This window comes from Ambystoma mexicanum, chromosome 8 (assembly GCF_040938575.1).
Source record: "Ambystoma mexicanum isolate Mex_15411 chromosome 8, UKY_AmexF1_1, whole genome shotgun sequence".
Classification (NCBI taxonomy): domain Eukaryota; kingdom Metazoa; phylum Chordata; class Amphibia; order Caudata; family Ambystomatidae; genus Ambystoma; species Ambystoma mexicanum.
This window is the reverse complement of record NC_090929.1, coordinates 1,233,514,546-1,233,534,588: the sequence shown is the minus strand read 5'-3', so window position 1 is coordinate 1,233,534,588 and position 20,043 is coordinate 1,233,514,546. Positions and strand designations below refer to the sequence as shown.

The 20,043-nt window shown below is 47.6% G+C and overlaps 1 protein-coding gene across 3 annotated transcripts in view; it reads right to left on the bottom strand.

The window, feature by feature from the left end:
• The window catches only part of TBC1D12 (TBC1 domain family member 12), a 684,903-nt gene that overhangs the window by 120,288 nt on the left and 544,572 nt on the right, over positions 1–20,043 (bottom strand). The window lies entirely within an intron of this gene.

Here is a 20,043-nt window from a genome sequence, read left to right as displayed (position 1 = left end):
TGCCCCTTGCTAAGTCCCAATAGATCCTGGCATACATAAGCCCAGCAGTGGTTACATTGTGCGAGAGAAAGCTGCAGTCACTGACCCGAGTATTTGCTCAGGTAAGCCTTCAAGAACTACATCTTCATCTATTGCTAGGAAACCCCAGTGGCGTTCTCTGATCTGTGCTAAAAAACCTACCTTTGGCTGATGACCCTCTCAAGAGATTTGAGAACTTGTAATAATACATGGAGGAATTCAACCTGCCTCACCTAACTTTAAAATCCCCATAAAACGTATTAAAAGGTCTCACAAACGTCCAGTCAGACCAGTGCAGGGCAACATACTAAATGTCACCCTTCGTTCCTCCCACCTTTCCGGTCTCTAGAACTTGGCTGTTTGGAGAACAAGCGGGAGAGTGTGCTCTTCTGCCGCTTTGGGCATAACTTGAATACACCTTCACATTGCAGGAAAGCAAATCAAGCCTGTGCCTAAGATGCTAGATAGCCTCTGCCTAAGGGCCTTATAAAGGAAAGGAAGGCTTGCATCCTAGAGTGTGGTCCTTAATGTGAATACCGCCTTTAAACAAAGCCGTTGCTGGGGGGGGAGGCTGTGGGGGTCACAGACAGTCCATGGTCTGGATGCCACCATGGGACGGGTCGCAATTCGGAACGACACAGGCGTCTCTGTGCTTAAAGACAGTACAGTGACGATAGGCACAGTATTAAATATAAGTAACATATCATAATGGCAGCTTTTAAAACATACAAGTTGTATACTCGCCAATATGCCCAATGTTATTTTTTTAAATCGTTTTTTGGTTTTAAAAAACCTTACATTTATATTTTTAAAAAAGGGAAAAAAATAATCAACAAAAGTAAAGTACAGAATTGAGATGACATTTACACTTTATTCTTCAAATTAGTCATTTTTTTTTTAGAACAAATCAATCAATAAGTATCAAGGAGGATGACAGACTTGGTAAAAACACTGTTACAAGGGTCATAACATCTAATGGCAAGACCAAAATAGTCTGCAATCTTGAGCCGTCCAGAACAACTAACAAACTCCTTTAACTCCTCACCCCCGCACATTGACTCTTTCCCTCTAACTCCCCTTGAGGTCTAAAATTGGCATTGTCCACATAAATTGCAGTCCCTTCATGCACTGGTCCCTTTCGGGTGGAGTCCATTCACCTTCCGTCATGCAATTTTCCCCCTAGGGCTCCTGTTGCTCTCCTTACATTTCCCTGGCAGTGTGTAAACTCAGGCTACTCCTATTGTCAGATTTTTTCACAAGGTCACCCAATGCCTTCTTCAACAATCCTCCGGCCCCATGAAGCCCTGCTGCTATTTGTTCCATGGCATACATGATTTTGGCCACACTAATCCACTCTTTTTATTTTACTTCGGAGGTGCACATTTTTCCAACAAGTCGTTAGGCATGCCCTAGCTGCTAGTAATACGGCTGCTGCCATCGGAGGAAGTCTAGAACACTCCCCCTCCACTTTTTCTAGACCTAACAGGACCAACAGTGGTGTCTTCTCTCAGACAATCCCGTCCAGTTCCTTGATACACCCCAGAACACTTGTACCTTAAGACACTCCCACCACATGTGCCAGTAGTCCGCCCTTAGCCCACATTCACACCAACATAAGGGGCTGACATTCTGGTTCATCTATGAGTCTAACCAGGTCATACTGCCACTTGTGCAGGAGTTTGTATTGGCAGGATATCGAGGCTCGGGAGACACCCCTGCAAAGTTAATCCCATAGAGGTAGGTCCAGTCCCCCCTTCATGTCTCTCCCCCACCCTTCCCGTTGTTGTGCATGGACCCCTTGCCTGGCTCTACTAGGGCCCTATACATGGCTGAGATCAGACCCTTCCCTTCAGTTCTGGCGTCTAGGAGTTTCTCAAATGGGTTGAGGCCCCTCTGAATCTGCTCCCTCCATACCTCCCCTGTCAGTGCCACCTTCAGTTGAAGGTATGGGAAGACGGGAAGTTTGCCTATGCCCAGCGCCTCCTCAAGTTCTTGGATGGTAATGAATTTACCCCCCTTCCAGAGATGCCCCACCCTCTCCAAGCCCGCCTAAAACTAGGACTGGAATCTTTCAGAGTTTTGTATGGCGTCTCTGACTCCCGCTACCCACATAGATCCCAACAGTGAGGGACAGGTTGTCACGCCATCCATTTCTGCGCATTGTTTCCAAATATACCAGACTGTTCCCGCAATCGGGTGTTCCCGGATCCTACGTGGTATCCTATTCTTTGGAACCCACAGCCATTCCCCAACAGTAGCCGGGTGCATGTGTATATTGTCTAGGGCGACTCAATGGAGGTCATGCTGCGTTCTTAGGTGAGGTATTAAGACTAAGTTGCACGGCCTTGTAACAAAGTTACATATCCGGTAGGCCCACACCTCGTTTTTCTTTTGGGCGAGTAAGAGTTCCCGCTGGGATCCTCGCTTTCTTTGCCTGCCACAGGAATTTCAGAATGGTGCCCTTGGTTTCCTTAAAGAACGAGTCCGGGATCTGAATGGGTAGCATTTGGAACAAATAGAGGATCCTCAGGAGGAGGACCATTTTAAGGGCATTGACAGCCAAGCCAGGAGCTTACTCCAGTTTTCCATGTCCTCTTTTAGTTTGGCCATCAGTGGGGTGAAATTAGCCTCAAATCTCCTTGGTTCCTAGTAACATCTATCTCCAAGTACCTAAGTGGTCCCAGGGTGACCTACATTCTGAGGGGTGCAAATCTGGCTAAGTTTAGGTCTTAGTTCTTGTCCAGCGAGAGGAGGACCGACTTAGATCCATTGATCTTGAACCCTGAAATGCTGCTGTATTGTTCGATCAGTTGGACCGCCACTGAAGTTAAGGGGCCCGTGACATGTAATAACATGTCGTCCGCATATAAAGCCATTTTGTACCCCTGCCCTCCCATACGGAACCCCTCAACCCTAGGTTCCCCCTGATCCTCTGTGCAAGAGGCTCCAGAGAAAGCGCAAAAGAGTCAGGGAGAGCCGTGCCTGGTGCCTCTCACCAGAGCGAACCAACATGAGCACCCACCATTAACAGCAACACAAGCTCTAGGTGACGAGTACACTGCCATGATCCCTCCCTGGAGCCTCTCCCCCATGCCACATTTAACCAAAACCGCTTTTAGAAAGTCCCACTCTACCCCATTCGAATGCCTTCTCCTCATCCACTGAGAGGAAGGCAGGGTCACCTGCTACCCTTGTTGCTTTGCGTAATAGGTACAGTGATTTCCTCATCGTGTCCGCCCCATGCCGGCCTTAGATGAAGCCCACCTGGTCCGGGTGGATCAGTCGGGCATGTACTCCTCAAGCCTGGCCGTGAGCATCCGGGCGTATATTTTGGCATCAATATTAAGGAGAGAAATGGGCCTATACGCCTGCATGTTCTGGGATCCTTCCCCTCCTTGGGCATTACCATAATGAGTGCTTGTGAGAAGGACTCCGGGGCCCCCCCAGTCTCAAGTAGGTTATTGAAGAGCTCTGTCATGAAGGGCAGTAGGACCTCAAGGAATGATTTGTAAAACCCTGTTGAGGACCCATTTTCACCCGGTGCCTTGCCCAGTGGCATTTGCGCCACTGCCCGCCCGATCTCTTCCTCGGTTATGGGGCCTCCAGGTCCCTGGACTACGATCCGGACAGCTTAGACAATGGGATATCTGACAGGTATGTGTTAATTCTTCCCTCAGCATGCAAGGACTCTGATTTATCGAGTCTCATAGAAGGAGGCAAAGGCCTCCAGTACAATTTCTGGCGATGACACGGGTACATTTTCTCTCCCCAATGACTTCCGAGACCCACCTCTCTGCCCGTTGTCCCTGTAGCCTGGCTGCAAGGAGTGCATCCGCCTTATGCCCTTTCTCAAAGTTTTGCTTGAGAAATTGCAAGAGGCCGAATATTTTTCCCCTCCTCCAGTAATCTCAGCTCTTCCCTCTTGGCTTTGGCCATGTATTCTTCCCTTCCCTCCAGTGTTTACTGTGCCAGCTAGTTCAGCCTGTGAACCTCGTCCCGCAACCCCCGTTCAATAAGGTTCGCTTCCTCTTTTTCCATGTTGCCTCCAGGCCTCAACTGACCCACCGGGATACCAGGAGTTTCCCCGGTAGGCCTTAGGTCATAGGGCCTATTTTCTTGGCGGAAGGATACATAGATAATGAAAACACACTTTGCTTGAAATGCTTCAGTTCATTTTGATAATCGTGATTACAATTACAAATTTCAATTTGTTTTCTTGTGCTTTTTACTTTTCATTTTGCAGCTTCTGTGACTTAGAGTCATGATCTCTGCCGAGCAGTTTGTTTGGGGCTGAGTAGCCACTGCCAGTCAGGCATGGTGGTGGTACATAGCCTGACCGGGCACGTGGGGCAGGGGACATCACACCCGGGCCAGCCATCCTGGGTGTAGTTTGTTTGCATGATTCTTTCTGCCCATGGATTTGGGGAGGTGCGCCTGCGCTTTGTTGGAGGCACCGGGCATAAATAGGTAACCGCAAATGTCCCAGTGTGCTTGCATATAATGCGCAGGTGCGGCCTCGCCTTGCAAAGCTCCAGCAACGAGCTGCATCATCCTTTCAGCAGAGCACATTGAACTGCACGACCTGCTGCGAGTCTGCGGCTTTAGGCTGTCTGGGTGCACTGGCTAAGGGCCGCAGTTCTGAATAGGTAAGGATTGGGTGATTGTCACTCTTTCTTCTGGTGCTTTGCAAAAGACAGGAATCATGCTTAGCAACACTTTGTTTGGTACAAGACGATACGCGTTTTCTGTATTTGTGACATGGGAAAGATTCCAGGGCCGGACCGCATGTCAGAGCCGAGACATCTGGTGACCACCACACATCCGGGTAGGTAATGGGGAGGGGCACCTTACACCTATAAGTGACACCTGAGTGTCTGTTACTGCGTCAGCTTTGTCCTGTTAAGGGACCCATGCAGATTAGCATCAGATAGCCAAAGAGGCTCATAAGGTAACCATTCCTTCCCCCCAATAGTTGTTGGGTGCGTTTTGCCGTAGTTGGATTTCTTTTTTGTGACGGCTCCCTTGCTATGGACAATGATTTTAGTGCAATATGTTCTTTCCACTAACATTTCATGTCATTGTGAGGCGCTAGCCTAGGTCAGGTGGTGAGGCTGCAAGAATTCCCCTCCACCTCCATACACAGCGGCAAGATAGGCCGACATCCCTTGCTTTCTGCACTCCTGATTGGGGACATGAGATCCTCAACCTGTCACCACGTTACAATGACCACTATAGATTTTTCGCAAATTGGAAAAAAAGCTAACCTTGTGCCTAAACTGTCTCGAAATAAACGAAAAGACCGAATCCTTGTTTTGTGTAATTGATTACGGTTGATACGGTGGGGGTGGTAGGATTGGAGGCATGCAGGAGATGGGTTTTTTGAGCTTTGTTGATACCTCTCTGGAAACTTGATGGCGTTGGTGGCCACCTACTTCACAATGCCTGCTCACATGTGCCCACTGTGCGCCCTTACATCGAGCCCTATAGTGTAATATGCCTGACTGACCAGATGCTTTCTTCCCGTGCTGCACCCCTGTCATGCCATTACCTTTTATGTGCATTTGTTTTAAATGCACATCCCTCTTTTTATTTACTGGTAATGTCTGTAAACTGCCCCACGTTTCCCTTTCTGACTCTTTAGACACAATGCAGCCTCAACCCTGCTCCCTGGCGTGAAGTGGGTTCTACATGCTGTTTATTATATGTGGGGAACTGGGGGCGTCTGTCCACTGGTTGGTTCCATCCGCGCACTTCTTTGTACAACGTGAGTTCTTGCACAGATCGTCGCTCGTGCATACTGCTTGCTTGGGGGGAGGTGGGGAAGGGCAGGGTAGTGCTTTGAGTCGTTGGGGGGTGAGAGGAAGGTTAGTGCGATCGAGGGAGAAGAAGGGAGGCACAGCAATTAGGGGTGGTGGCAGGGAGGGTGTCGGGCCTTTCAATCTTTTCAAATGAAAGGGGCCTCAGGCCACCCCGCCCCAAAGAACTGCCCCCATGTTACCAGGCCGCAGTCTAGTAACACGGCAAAATAGTTATTAATCTATTTTCGTTCTGGGCCTTAAAATGTGTGCTTTGTAGTGCTCGCAAAACAAGCTGCATTTTCTCTTCCCTCCTTGCGACATACAGAAGTGTTATCACCGCATTGCCTTCCAACACTGGTTCCTTCACATTAGCCCCTTGCTAGCAAAGAATGGTTTAGAGAGCTTCAGTGGGCCTTTAGTGTTTAAGCTCCATGCTGGCTCGCAGTCTTGTGTCAATCGGCAGCTATTTACTTCATCAGTGTTGCCATTTTAATGAATGCACCACATGGGTGCCTCAGCCTGTTTTGGCTCTCACCAGGGGGCCCCCAACCCCATGTGTGATTAGGATAGACATGAGGGGGAGCACTCATACATCATATGGGGCATGTAGTATTGTACCTATCTATTTGCACTGGGTGCACACAGTGCTGCTAGTAGAATACAGCTATGTCATATGGAATGTGATGGGACCTGAGGGTTCCAAGAACTACAGTTGGGGACACAGGATGGGAGAACCTTAATGAAAGGATGTCATCTGTTTAGCTCCCTGCCTTTCTATATAACTAGCCCTGTAACTCTAACTTATAAATAAACTTTCGCCTTTTATATATACAAGTCTCCTGTGCCTTACCTGAATCCAGATGTCTTCTTACCATCCCCGATACTACAAGCGTGGGTGTAAGTGTAGGTTAGAGTGTGGCACAATTGGAGCGAAAGTGAGCTAGCAAGACTGAAGGAGAGTGAGAGAATGACTAAGAGAGTGTTGGAAGTGAGCGGTAAGGGGTGTGTGCTGCATGGTAAAGAGTCTGGGTGAGAGTGACAGTTCAAGGACATAAGAGCAGGTCTGCGAGCATAAGAGCATTGCGAGATATGGGCAACTGCAAAATGGGGGTAGGCATGAGTGAGCAGGGGGTTATTGCCATAGAATAGCGGCAAAGGCGAGAGAGCACTGGTGAAGGCAGGGGTGGACTTGCCTGTAGAGAGCTGTGGAGATTTCCCAGTAGGCCTCTGCATCATCGGCCTCTTTTTGTGGTTACCTATTTTATTTCAAAATTTTCCCAAAGGAAAAGGGTTTGGGCTTGCTGAAAATGTGTAATATGGGCCCACTTTGAACATTATTTCCAGGGCCTCTTTTGGTTCCCAGTCCACCCCTGGCTGCCTCTCTAATTAGGATTCCTCATAAGGTCGCCTTCCCCACCTCCCAACAACTCTTTGCTACTTCTTCTGTGTGATCTATAGTGAAGAATGCCTTAGTTTATGCTTGCAGCTCCTCCTGGAACACAATCTTTTATCCGGGATTAGTTAGACCACCATCTCGAGCCCTTAGGATTCATCCCCAGCCAGTCCAGTCCACTGTGACCAGCTTGTGGTCTGACCAGGAGTGCCCTCCCCTCCACGTCTGACCAAACCTTCACTAACACCATTCTGAGTGCCTTATGTACCAGGATGCCCACTCCCGCTTTCCTGCTGGGGCTGGAGACCCAGAGAATTCCAGGCCCACCATGCCACTCGCGCTCCTCCGTTCTCCCCCTTCATGAATTTCATTTCCTGAAGGAAGAGGATGTCCAACCCTGAACAACGGAATTCCCTGGCCACCAAAGCTCTCTTCTTTGGGGAATTAAGGTCCTCACCATTCAGTGTACCAACCCTCAGGGAACCCATTTGCTGCCCATCAACTAATGCAGCCATCACGTTGCTCCACGATCAGAGCCCCCTTTACTCCATTTGCAATGCCTCTGTAAGATGCAAACATTATCACAAACCCAACAAACATTCAATAAGGTTAAGAGCCAAAGTCCCCCCATTCACCCTCTCCCCAGGATCCTCCCCCAAACCCCCAGGCGCACGTCTCACACCCTAGAAATATCCTAGGATGTGGCCGAACCACCAGCTTGACCCGGTACTCAGGTTGTCTCCACTTGCACCTTTGAGTCTTTGAGCCTCCTCCCCTCCCCACGACACCCACATCAAACAATTTCTCAACCTTCACTTACCCCAAACCCCCCCTCGGTCCCCAGAGGTTACCTCTTGTGCATGTCCGCTGAAGTCAGTCCCCTCAATGAAACTACCTCCCTCTGCCCAGGCCTGAGGATAAGTTTAACAATTGTAAGTCTGCGCCTAGTGCCGCTTAGGATTCAACCGCCAGGGATGCATTCAATCTTCTGTACTTTCTGGCCCCGGGAATAGAGTTTTCTCTTGGGCCCTTGATCTGCCACGGTCTTCCCTCGGTGTTGGCCTCTTGTGAGCCTGAAGGGGCCTCTGCGTCTCCCATGAGTTCTCTTAGCTCCGTTGATCTCCTCCTCCGTTACCAGCTTGTGTTTGAAACTGTAGATTTCAAAAGAGACTGCGAATGGGAAGCCCCATCTGTATAATGCACGCTTGTCGTTTAGCCATTTGGTGAAGGGCTGGCAAAGTCTTCTCTTCGCAACGGTCTGGGAGGATAGGTCCTGAAAAATAGTGATTCTGGCCCCGTAGGTGACAGGCCCTACCTTCTTTGCTCTCTCAAGAATTTTGACCTTATCCGGGTAGTTGTGGAAGAGGGTGGGGAAGGATTGGGGTCCCCCAGAGTTGCCTCCGGCTCTATGTATCCCCGCAATTTTGTACTTGTCTATGAGTAATTTCCAAAAACGAGTTTCGTAATCTCATACATATTCTTTTTCAGGTCTCTCTCGGTCTCGCCTTCTTTTTCTGCTATCCCAAAGACCCTGAGATTATTCCTCCTTTCTCTGTTCTGAAGGTCATCCACCTCCCTCCTGAAGTTTCTCCTCTATCTTATCGATCCTCTGTGTGATCTTATCGACATTCCCAACAATGTCTGCCGTCATGCATCTGATCTCGTCCATTATTGAGGCCACATCCTTTTTCGTGGCAAAGGAGCCCCCCCCCCCTCCCCACACCCTCATGGCTCCTTTTTGCTCAGCACTCCTTGTGTTAACCCTCAGGGTATATCCGTAGCCTGATAGCCTCGATGCCCAGTCCATGTGTCACCTTACCCCAACTAACGCACTCTTTTGGGATTTTCCTGGGTTCCTATCTGTTGTTGGGGGGGGGGGGGGCGGCTTCACTTGTGCGGTTAAGGTACAGCTCTCCACATGAGCGATCCCCAATAGGTTGTGGGCAACGGTCCATATCTGGTGCCTTTGTGGGAAAGGCGCTCCTCCGACCCACCATCGGGCGCCAACCTCCTGGGTGAGGCCCTGTGCGACTTCCTCCCCCTGTTGCACCATGGCCAACCTATGGGGAGTTCCAGCCTGAAGGCAGGCACACACCTCGTTGGATCCTTATGGCTCTCCCTGTATCCTCTGCAAGTCACAAGACCCCTGGGCGCTCTCCGGTTCGTCATACTCCTGTGCCCATTACACACAGTACCTCCTCGTATTGCCGCTGTCAGAGGCGGCCCGCCCGTGTGCCCTTTTGCGTCCTTTCTGGGGTCTGACCCCTTCCCTGATCTCTTAGCCCTGGGACACCAGGGGGGGGAGGGTGACCTTCCTCCTCCGCAGTCCTGTGGAGTTGTTCTTCCAGTCATTTTATGGGGGCATCTCCCAGTTCACTCCAGGAGCCCTTCAGCCGTGGCACCTTCTTGCGTGTCACGGCACTCTGGAGAGGGGCACACGCCCAGTTACCGGGCACCACCACCTCCCTCTGTCCGTGTTCACCTCGGAACCAAAGGCAGTCCGAGGCACCCTATGAAGCATTCTCCTCCAACTCTGGGCTTCAGGCCTTCTTCCCCCCCTCTACCCACTCCAGCCGGTAATTTCATGGGTGGCCTGCTCATGGCTCTCCCCGTGCCACTGTCAATGTCTGGCTAACTTAGTGTGTCCTGGGGGGCCCTGAGTTCACCCGGAGTGCACTCTCCGTGTTCGACCTGCTAGGTCGAGGAGCGCGGTGCTGTGGGGGGAGGGGGTTGTCTTCCAGGGCTGGGGACACCCACCTACAGGTCGCTGGGCCAGTGGAGCAGGGCTCCTCGGGTGGACTGCTGTGTGGTCCTCCCGCCTGGCCACGAGAAGGACTCCTGGCCTCTCACGCCACCCGCTCCGAACGTAGCGGGCAGGGAAAGCTCTTCTCGTCTTCCTGCTGTCTGCTGGGTGGTTCGGATCTCTGCTCCTCGACCACCAAACGGTCCGCCTTTTTCACCCCACGGGTCTGGGGGTTCTCCGCAGAACAGTCCCTGTAGTCCAACTTCTCTGGGGGTAAGGAAGTGGGGGCTCAAGCCACGCCAATTTCCGGAACGGGTCGGGAGTACACATTCAGGCGTCCGACATCCGTGCACCATGCGGTGGCCTCTCCGACATTTACATTTTTGAAGATTAAAACCAAAAACTACATTAACGAATTGTTAAAGCAACTATTTCCTTGGCGAGTCTACTGACGGCAATAGTCAATGATGTAGTCGAACTATCAATTAACCTAAACCAGAAGTTCTGAGAAGATTTAACAAAAAAAAAAAATAAAAAAAAAAAGATTTACACATTTTACTAAATAAAAGCATTCTTAACTGCAAGGCTCCACCACAATTCCTAAGGCTATGAGACCATGATTCAGGCTGACCCCTTCCGTTACAGAAACTACATGATCTGAACACTGGAACCATCCCTGAACGGATATCACAGATTTCACCATTGTTAAGTATATTCAAACCATCTTAAAACAGGGAAAGCACATCAAGTAATCAGAGAGTCCCCATTTTCCTTGAATTTCAAGTAGTCGGGTTTATAACATTTTACTTTCGAAAGTGGGCCATTTGTATGGATCCAATTGGCTTCCTGTAGCCTGTCTTCTACCCTGAATTTATTACTTTTGAAATAAGCATGAGATATCCCCAAGTCATTCAGAATCCTGTTGCATTTGGATGTTAGTTCATTCAAGTGTGTTCGAATTAGTAGATAAGCATAGGACAGGACTTCAAACATAGAATTTGGTGGGAAGGAGAGAATTTTTTGATCAACCTATTCCATTTTACACATGCCCCTAATGAAGTAACACCCAACCAGCGTTTAATTAGAGTTATTGGCACACACTTTTGAAAGAACAAATTCTTTTTCCACAAAATTCCTTCCAATCGGGGAAGAAATACCCAATCATCATAAATTATGGACGGAATGACTTTTGCTTTATATAAACATACAAGTGGGATCAATGAAAATCAATAGAACTTTTTTATTATTCTCTTCACTTGGTCGGCAAGTAACAAAATCTTCTTTCTTAAAAATAACTATATTAGAAGGCAAGTGGATTTATTAAAAATGTGGAACCCTAAATACCAATCTTGCATTGGTTTCTAGGTTATAGCCATGTAAGTTCCATTTAGAATTATGGATTCTCTCTCCCCAAAAAACATATGTTTGTCTTTGCAGTATTTGGTTCTAATTTGTTCGTTAAGTATGTATTAAGACAGTTAAGAGCCCTTTGCAAACCAATAGGTGTACTGTCAAATAAGAGTATATCGTCATCATGGGCCACCAAATGCAGTTGCCAGATCAGACAGGTAGAGGTTGACGAGCCAGGAAGCCAGCACGCATCTCTGACTCAAGCCTCCAAATGTCTGTACCTGGGCAGATAGGTTTCCTTGTGAAGACATTTTTACGTGGACACTAATAAAATAATTAAGTTGAATTATATTAAATGGATCAGGATCCAAGCCACAAGCAGACCACAGGAGGGTCCTATTCACATAGCGAAATGCCCAAAGAGGCAGTCCAGCTAAGTAGTTCCTTCAAGATAATCAAAGCAAATATTTTGCTAAAGAAATTCCAACTATGTAGTGGATGATAACTTATTGGAGACATACAATCATCTCTCTTAAACATCAGACTATCTCCTCCGACCAAGACCTAGGTAACATTTGGCTGTAAAATTTTTTAAATAAGTAGGCAAGTATCCCTGCCCACAAATCAGGGGATGTCTTTAAAACTATATTTGAGAGCCCATCAGGGTCACGGGCCCGAAAACCTTTGGCTCTCGAGATTAGCTCCTTGGCATTTTCCTCAATCATAAGAGGTTATTGCCCCTTCGTAGACTGGTCTGGAAACAGATATGCATCTTTATATTTATAATTGGGTAGCATTGGGGGCATTGAGAGTGCCAACTTTCTTCTCTTATAGGGTCACATTCCAACAGGGGCTGGTTAACTGTCCCCTTATACAATATACGCGAAAAGTCTTCATCTTGCCTCTGAATAAGATTTTCCAAAATGTTGGCAATCATTAATCAGCATTTGTTGTTTAAACGATTTTATCTAGTTCTTGTATCTCTTTTCAAGTTTGGCAACTAAGCATGTAGATTTGCTTCCCGACAATCTGCTCCTCCCAAGGAATGAATCTGTGTTTTCAATTCTCTTTTTTCAGAGCTAACAGGGATTAAAAAAATGCATCTTAGGGTCATGCAAAGTTTTTCTAGGGGTTTTAACAAAGGCTGATCGCATATCTCAAATAAACATGTTAAAAGTTATTATTAGGAGCAAGAGGAACCTGGGGAGCTCTGCCGTTATAAACAAAGTACATCAAGTTTGGCATAGAAATTAGAAACTTTTCTGAAATTCCATAATACAGGATTCCCTCTTGAAGACACAGTAATAGAATTCCGGCAGGGGAGGAGCTCCTTGCAGAGGTCATCTATCGATGATTTGACTTCTAGCCAATTACGGTCACTCAAATTGGTAGATATCATGCAAAGGTTAATACAACACGTCCCCGCAGACAAGAACCTAAAGCGGGGACTAGCAGAGGCACAAGCTGGACCATAAATCAAGGCCCGATAAGAACAAATGCACGCAGGTTAGTGTTGTAGCATAGCTGTGGCACATGGGATACCACACTGGAACAATAGGAGTGGGTTGCAAAGCGAATTGGCCAGCAGGACAAAGAGGGGCCCAAAAGGGCGCAAGAGCCACAGGCTGGGTACGATCAAAGTACAATGGACACCACCTCAGGGGTGACAAGCAACTGGCCGTCAACCCACCTCTGTGCAGGGAAATACCACACCAGCCATTGATCAGGACAGGGCGCACTGAGCAGGTGCAAATTACCATCAGGGATGAGAACATTACAGCACAAGTTGTTTGAGGCAGCCTCCCTCCAATAATAGGACTTGACTAACTAGGGCGGAATAAATAGAGACAAGAGAACCGGCACTGAGTTAACTAATCATGAGAAGAACAAATCAAAGCAACCTACGGTACACAATTTCACTAAATCTACAAGTGTGACGGAGAACGCCACGCTGGCAACCCCAGCTTTACACGGAGAACAGTACCAAAAGAAGGGAGACCAGTAAGTTCTAGATGCCAAAGCAGTCCTGAAAATAGCACTGGAGTCCAAAATGGATGCCATCAGCCTGGATGTTAACCTCCTGCGGCAAGATGTACGATCACTTGTAGAACATGCCAGAGTCCTAGAAAAGGAAGTTGCAGTCAACACTGCTAGCCTGAAGGACACCTCGAGGCACGTGTCAATACTACAGCAACAAGTGAGGAACCTGGAGGGCAGAGTGGAAGATGCAGATGGAAGAGCCAGACGTAACAATGTCAAAATTATTGGACTCCCGGAAGGAGAGGAAGGCACGAATCTCACCAATTTCATTGAGGCTATGCTGCTACAAGAAATTGGCCCAGGTACCCTCTCCCAGGGCTTCACTGTAGAAAGGGTAGATAGAGCCCCGATGAGGAAACCACCACTGGGAGCTGCGCGAAGACCCATTATAGCACGGATTCTAAATTACAAAGATAGAGAAAGGATTTGTGAAACTTCCTTAAAGGCGGCACGATTCAGCGCGCTTCAGCCACTATTACTGCGTACCCAGACTACACCCTGCAGGTACAAAAACAGAGGATGCAGTTTACATCGCTAAAGGGGAGGCTGCGAGAGGCAAACCTCAAGTACATGCTGTTGTATCCGGCACGGCTGAAAGTAATAAGCAGAGGAAAGGCCATCTTCTTCGATACCCTGGAGGATGCCCACAAATGGATGTATGTGGAAAACATGGCAACAGGAGGGGGCGACCAAACGCCGGATGAAGGGGATGCATGGTGGCAACCTACGGAGGACTGGCAAGGAGGTTACCAGACCCAGCAGATGGCTTGTGGAGAGGAGCGACTTTCTAGTTTGAACAATTTTCACACCAATACCTTTGCGGAAACAGGAGCCAGTGAAGTAGTTCCCATCCGGGAATTCACTGTGGGGAGGTGTTCTTCACCGAAGAGTGGATTTGTTTCCGGATACTACCAGTTACATATCCGCCTGCTGCACCCAGACACGAGGACAGGCGGTGGGGGGGAGAAGCAGAGATGCCTGAGCACAAGGTATTGAGCTGGGCAATTGTTGGGGGAGGGCATGGGGGTGGGAGTTGGGATAGTTAGTTGGGGGTTAGCCTATGGATCCACACAAGAAATGTATGATGGACTGCTGCTACATGGAGGAACGTTAACATATGATGGGGGAACTGCAACTTATGAGTGAACTTAGAATAGCCTCATGGAATGTCTGGGGACTAAGTAGTTACATTAAACGACAGAGGGTAATGACTTATTTACGGCGTCATAAAATGGATATAGCGCTCCTGCAGGAAACGCATCTCACAGCAGAGAAACGGTCTGTTGCAGGCCGAAAATGGAGGGGGACAAAGTTGGGCTCATCGTATTCTGCATACGCCAGAGGGGTCCTAATATGGATAGCACTGACAATACCATTTAAAGTTCTTGGGAACTTCGCAGAGGGGTGGGGGGGGGGGGAGGTTGATAATAGTGCAGGGACTTTTGGAAGGGAGAGGTATGTACATTATTAACACTTACGCATCAAATCACGATGCAGCAGCCTATTTCCACATGTTATACCCCTGTATCGGCTCATATAGAGATGATGCAGTAGTATGGGGAGGTGATTTCAATTGTACACTGCACCCAGAACTTGATATATCAGACAATAAACAGAAACACCCAAGCCCTGCGGCTAAGGGCTCAAATATTTGTTTACGGGCATTCAATTTAGTGGACATATGGAGGACACTACACAAAGTTCCAGGTTATTCCCATTATATGGCCAATGATTTAGGTACCAGACTAGACTGTCTTCATGGGAGACGAGACGCTGGGTGGGTTTATGACGGCTGAATACAAAGCATGGGTACCATCAGACCACGCTCCTTTGGTGGTCACATGGCAGGTACCCCCCCCACCCCTCCCAGGGCACGTATACCGACTTGGAGGCTTAGAAGTGAATTGCTAAGAGATCAAATGTTCAGGGAACTCGAGAGGGGGTGAAAGAGCATTTTATAAAACACAGAGTGTTAAATCAGTGGGCATGCTGGGGGAAGCCTTTCAAGTAGTGATAAGAGGGACGGCGATTGATAAAGCGAAAGGAATGCAGGCTGAAATTGAAAGGTATTTGCATAGGGCCGAAGCCAAATTGGAAGTCTTAAGAATGCAGGAGACACGACTGAGGACCAGGCCCGAGAGCTCACTCAGACTAGGCATGCTGAACTACAGGAAATATGTAGAAAGGCAACATGCCGAAGGAGATAAGCCGGGCGTCCGTTGGCATGGTTGTGCAAAAGCGAACATAAACGGGAAATGATAAGGGAGATCACCGGAGGAAACGGTGTGGTCCATATGATTCAGGATAGCATAAACAAGCGCTTTCAGGAGTATTATCAAGAGCTATACACAGACATTGGCAATACTATCCTGGGGCAAAGATGAAGCCCTGGAACAGATAGATTTCCCACACTTAGATGCAGAGAGAGCGAACCAGATGGAAGCCCCCATAACTAAAGAGACGCTGGAAACTACCATCAGAGGGTTGCCGACTGGCAAGGCCGCAGGGAGGGATGCATTACCCAGCAAATTCTATAAACAATACATAACAGATGTAGTACCCCCGTTATTAGCCATATTAAATGAGGCACTTGAAATCGGCATGTTACCAATGTCGTCACGAGAGTCAGTTATTGTTACGCTATCGAAGCCCAATAAGCCAGCGGCAGACTGCGGAGCATATAGACCCCTGTCTCTGCTTAACCAAGATGGGAAAATATTAACAGCCTTAATGGCCAACAGGCTTAAACCGGCAATATCTAAGCTAATACACCCAGACCAGTCAGGAATATCACATACAATTTAAGGAGACTACACCAGATCATTGATCACACCCAAAACAGTTCAGGTCAGTATTCAGTGGCCTCGTTAGATGTGGTCAAAGCACTTGACTCGGTCAGATGGCCATGTCTGCTTGCGGTCCCTGCAGAGGTTCGGCATAGGGCTCACATACATAAGGTGGGTGCGGTTGCTGTATAGCAGCCCAATAGTGAGGGTCAAGGCGGGAGTCCACATCTCGGATCAATGGCTGCTGGAGAAAAGCACGAGGCAGGGTTGTCCATGGTCACCTATTTTATTTATTCTGGCCTTGGAGCCACAAGCAGCATATCTTAGACAAGAATATCGGGAAGCAGGCATAGTAGTAAGGAGCACCAATAATCTGATTTCTCTATACGCAATGATATGTTATATTTACAGCACCCTGAAACCAACTTGCAGTATATCTTGGACGTGCTCGAGAGATATGCGGATGTATCCGGTATTACGATTAATGCACAGAAATCTTGTTTGTTCCCCTTAGCTGAGTATAAAGGGAAACCGCTGAACACATTACCAGTACTGCCGATCAAGTGGGAAGTGAATTCATCAGGTATCTGGGAGCACACATCTTTCATGATCCCAAGACAGAATACGCACAGAACATGATGAATGTGGTTGAAAATATCGAGAAATCTATGATTTTCTGGCCCAGGTTACCGCTCTCAGTGATGGGCAGTGCAGCATTGTTAGAGATGGTGGTACTCCCTCGGCTTCTACATTTCTTTACGAACATCCCGTTCAATATACTTAAGGTTTTTTTCAAGAAACTCTACACAATATCCCGTAGCTTTCAATGACATAACTCAAGATGCAGGATGGCACTGATAAAATTACAGAGGCCGTATGATCAGGAAAGTATTAAAGTACCCAACTTTGAGGCATATTTTCTGGCGTGCCAGCTGCACTACGTTACGAGTTGGTTGTCGGATGAGCAGTCCCAAGAAACGCGTTTGCTACAGTCAACATGTACCCCATTTTGCCTAAAGGTGGAGATCTGGATGGCGGTGCAGATGGTTTCGCAACTCCCGTTGTTGCTGACTCTAGGCAAGATGGTATGGCATAGGGCCATGCGCTTTCTAGAGAAGGACACACCCTACTCCCCTCAGATCCCACTAGTGACATTAAGAGAGGAAGTATCACAACTCGGATTAAATGTGAGGAGGTTTTAGGAGCTCATGCGAGTGGGAAAGGTGGATGATTTATTGCGAGAGGGCAGTCGCAGCAGAGAAAGGTATACATGAAGGACAACGCGTAACATAGCCTCGCTCATCACTATACTAAAGCAAAAATGGCCGGGAACAGACAGGGTGCTACTAGAGGATGAAGGGATAGAAACCTTATATGGTATTTCAGAAGGTGGGCATGCAGGGGCAGACGAGGCTTCGTTCTAGAATGGCCGGCAGCAGAGTAGCAGGTTAACTCAACTGCTCTGGACCTCTCCCTGAAGACATTTATAAAGAAATTGTAACGAGTTCCAAGAAGAAGATTGGTGAAGCAGAAAACCCTGCCTCAAAGAAATCCAAGCAGGTTCCTGAGATGGAGGAAACCCCAAGCCTTGGAGATGTATACAAGACCATTCTTCAGGTGGCTCAAGATGTTAGTGATATTAAACTGAATATGGCTGAGCTCAATTTGAAAACTGGATAATTGGATGGCAGGGTCACTGAGTTGGAGAAATCTTCCTCATCTATGAGCTCTGAGATAGCAGGCAGCTTTCAAGCTTACAAGAATCTGAGGTCTGATTTGAAAAACGAAAAAGAACAACGCCTGGAATTGGAGCTGAGGATTAGAGCAAGAAACATCAGATTGGTTGTAGTAGAGGACTCTGGTGATGATGAGGACCTGCCTTCCCTGGTTTTTCAGGTTTTTAAAGACAGTTTTCATTGTAATGCAATCAAGATTGAAAACATTGATAATATCTTTAGGATTGGTAAACACCTGGGGCAAGGCAAGGCATGTTTTGGTTTCCTTTATTAATCTAAGATCAAAGGAACGCTTGATGAAAGCTGCCAGAATGGTTGGAAATGCCTCCTTCAAAGGTAAATCCATCTTTGTTTACCCAGACTATCCTAAGGAAGTCTTGCTCTTGAGGAGGTCATTTAAGGGAGCTAAAGACTTGGCTAAACAGCTCTCTTTGAGGTCCTTTCTCAGTAGAAATAGTGTCCTTACTATTGTGTTTCCTGATGGAGAAAAGAGCACATCTGATCCTGCTCAGGCACTTGATTGGTTGGATACTTTTAAAAAGGGGTCTTCCTGTGCCTGCCTTTGCCAGTGAATGATCTTGAATTTCCTTTCCACCCCCCACCATGACTTTCAGATTTTCTGATTCATCTTTTTTGTATTTTTTACAATGTTTGATATGTTTGAACGTTCATAAAGATGGCGCCGATTGGACATGGCAGTTAATTTTTTGAAAATACTTTGGAACTCCTTCAGGCTTTCGTTGTGTTGCGAGAACTGTGTGACTCGCGGTGGATTCGTATTGTTGTTCTCGCGGCTTCGGTCTGTGCTCTGCAGCGCTGCAGCCGTGGTTAGAGGAAGGAACCAGTCAGCGTGTGGCGTGCGACGTGCAAGACGTCCAGTCAGCTGATCGGGCAGCATTTCGTTCGGAACAGAAGGGGCGGATTGCTCCTAAACCAATTACGCGGTCACGGTCGGCAGTGGTCTGAGCTGGAAACGACCATATGGAACTGCTTGGGGGTTGTTGTCTACATCGGCTGGATAGGGGATTGGAACGGACTTGGAAGCTTGTGAGGTATGTACTGCAGTGATCGGCTGGGAGTTGATAGTGGGCGCAGGAGATGTCTACGGGACTGGAACGATTCAGTACGCGCCTTCGGCATTCCTCCCTGTTTGGTCTGGCTGCGCTCACATTGGCACGCCTGGGCACCTCCGGCACCCCACCTGCACGTGTAAACAGAGCGGTGGCATGCAAGGACCTACTCGCAATCTTGAAGTTCAGTTGCTTGCACTGGAGGTCTTTGGGCACACGGACATTGGATGATTTTGGTCCCAGGCTTATGCGGACAATAGTTTGCAGGCCAGTCCATGAGTCGGTCCCTCTGGATCACCCAAGGCCCATCAGCTGTACAGCCACCATCTTTATGGACAAACTGGATGTTATGGGTCCTGGACCTCATTATTCACCTTCAGGCTTAGACCCTTAAGTTATTTATCTGGGCTGATGTTTCATGGCTGTGCCAAAAACGGTGGGAATGTCACTTAATATGAAGGATTGCCATGTCTCTTTAATGGTTCGTTCACCTGTTCTCATTCTGTTATATTTTTGGATATTTTCACTGGATGGGGCAATGACTGATTGTTCTGGCAACGGTCACTTGTTTAGCATAGTGCCTGATGGGTGGTGAAATGTTTGGCATTCTTTTTGTCCCTCCTGTATGCTGCATACCATGACCTTAATTATTTCTTTCACAGTTCTGCATTACTGTTTGGTAAGTGGTACATTGATGGCTGCGGGTTTGTGAATTCCTTACACTTCTGGGGGGTTTGGTTGTTGATGCCTTATCTTGGAGTTTCTAGTTTTAGTCTGGAATATATAGATTATTTTCATTGGTGGTTGGGGGACGGGGGTTTTTGTGGGTTATTTTGTGGATTTCACTTATGCACTCTTTTTAGTTTTTATTGGAAAGGGTAACTTCGTTGCATTGTTTTTCTATTGTGACTTGGGAGGGGTCCTGGGAATGGTTCTGAATGTTGTTTCAATTTTTGTTTGGGCTGAAAAGACTTTGCTGTTTTATCTATTCTTTTTGTTTATTATTCTTTGTTTTTTGTTCATATTTATGTGCGTCTTCCTTTTAGTTTTTTTGGTTCTATTTTTGGTTTTGATGTTCCAGACCTTCAGGTTATAATGGCGACTTCGTT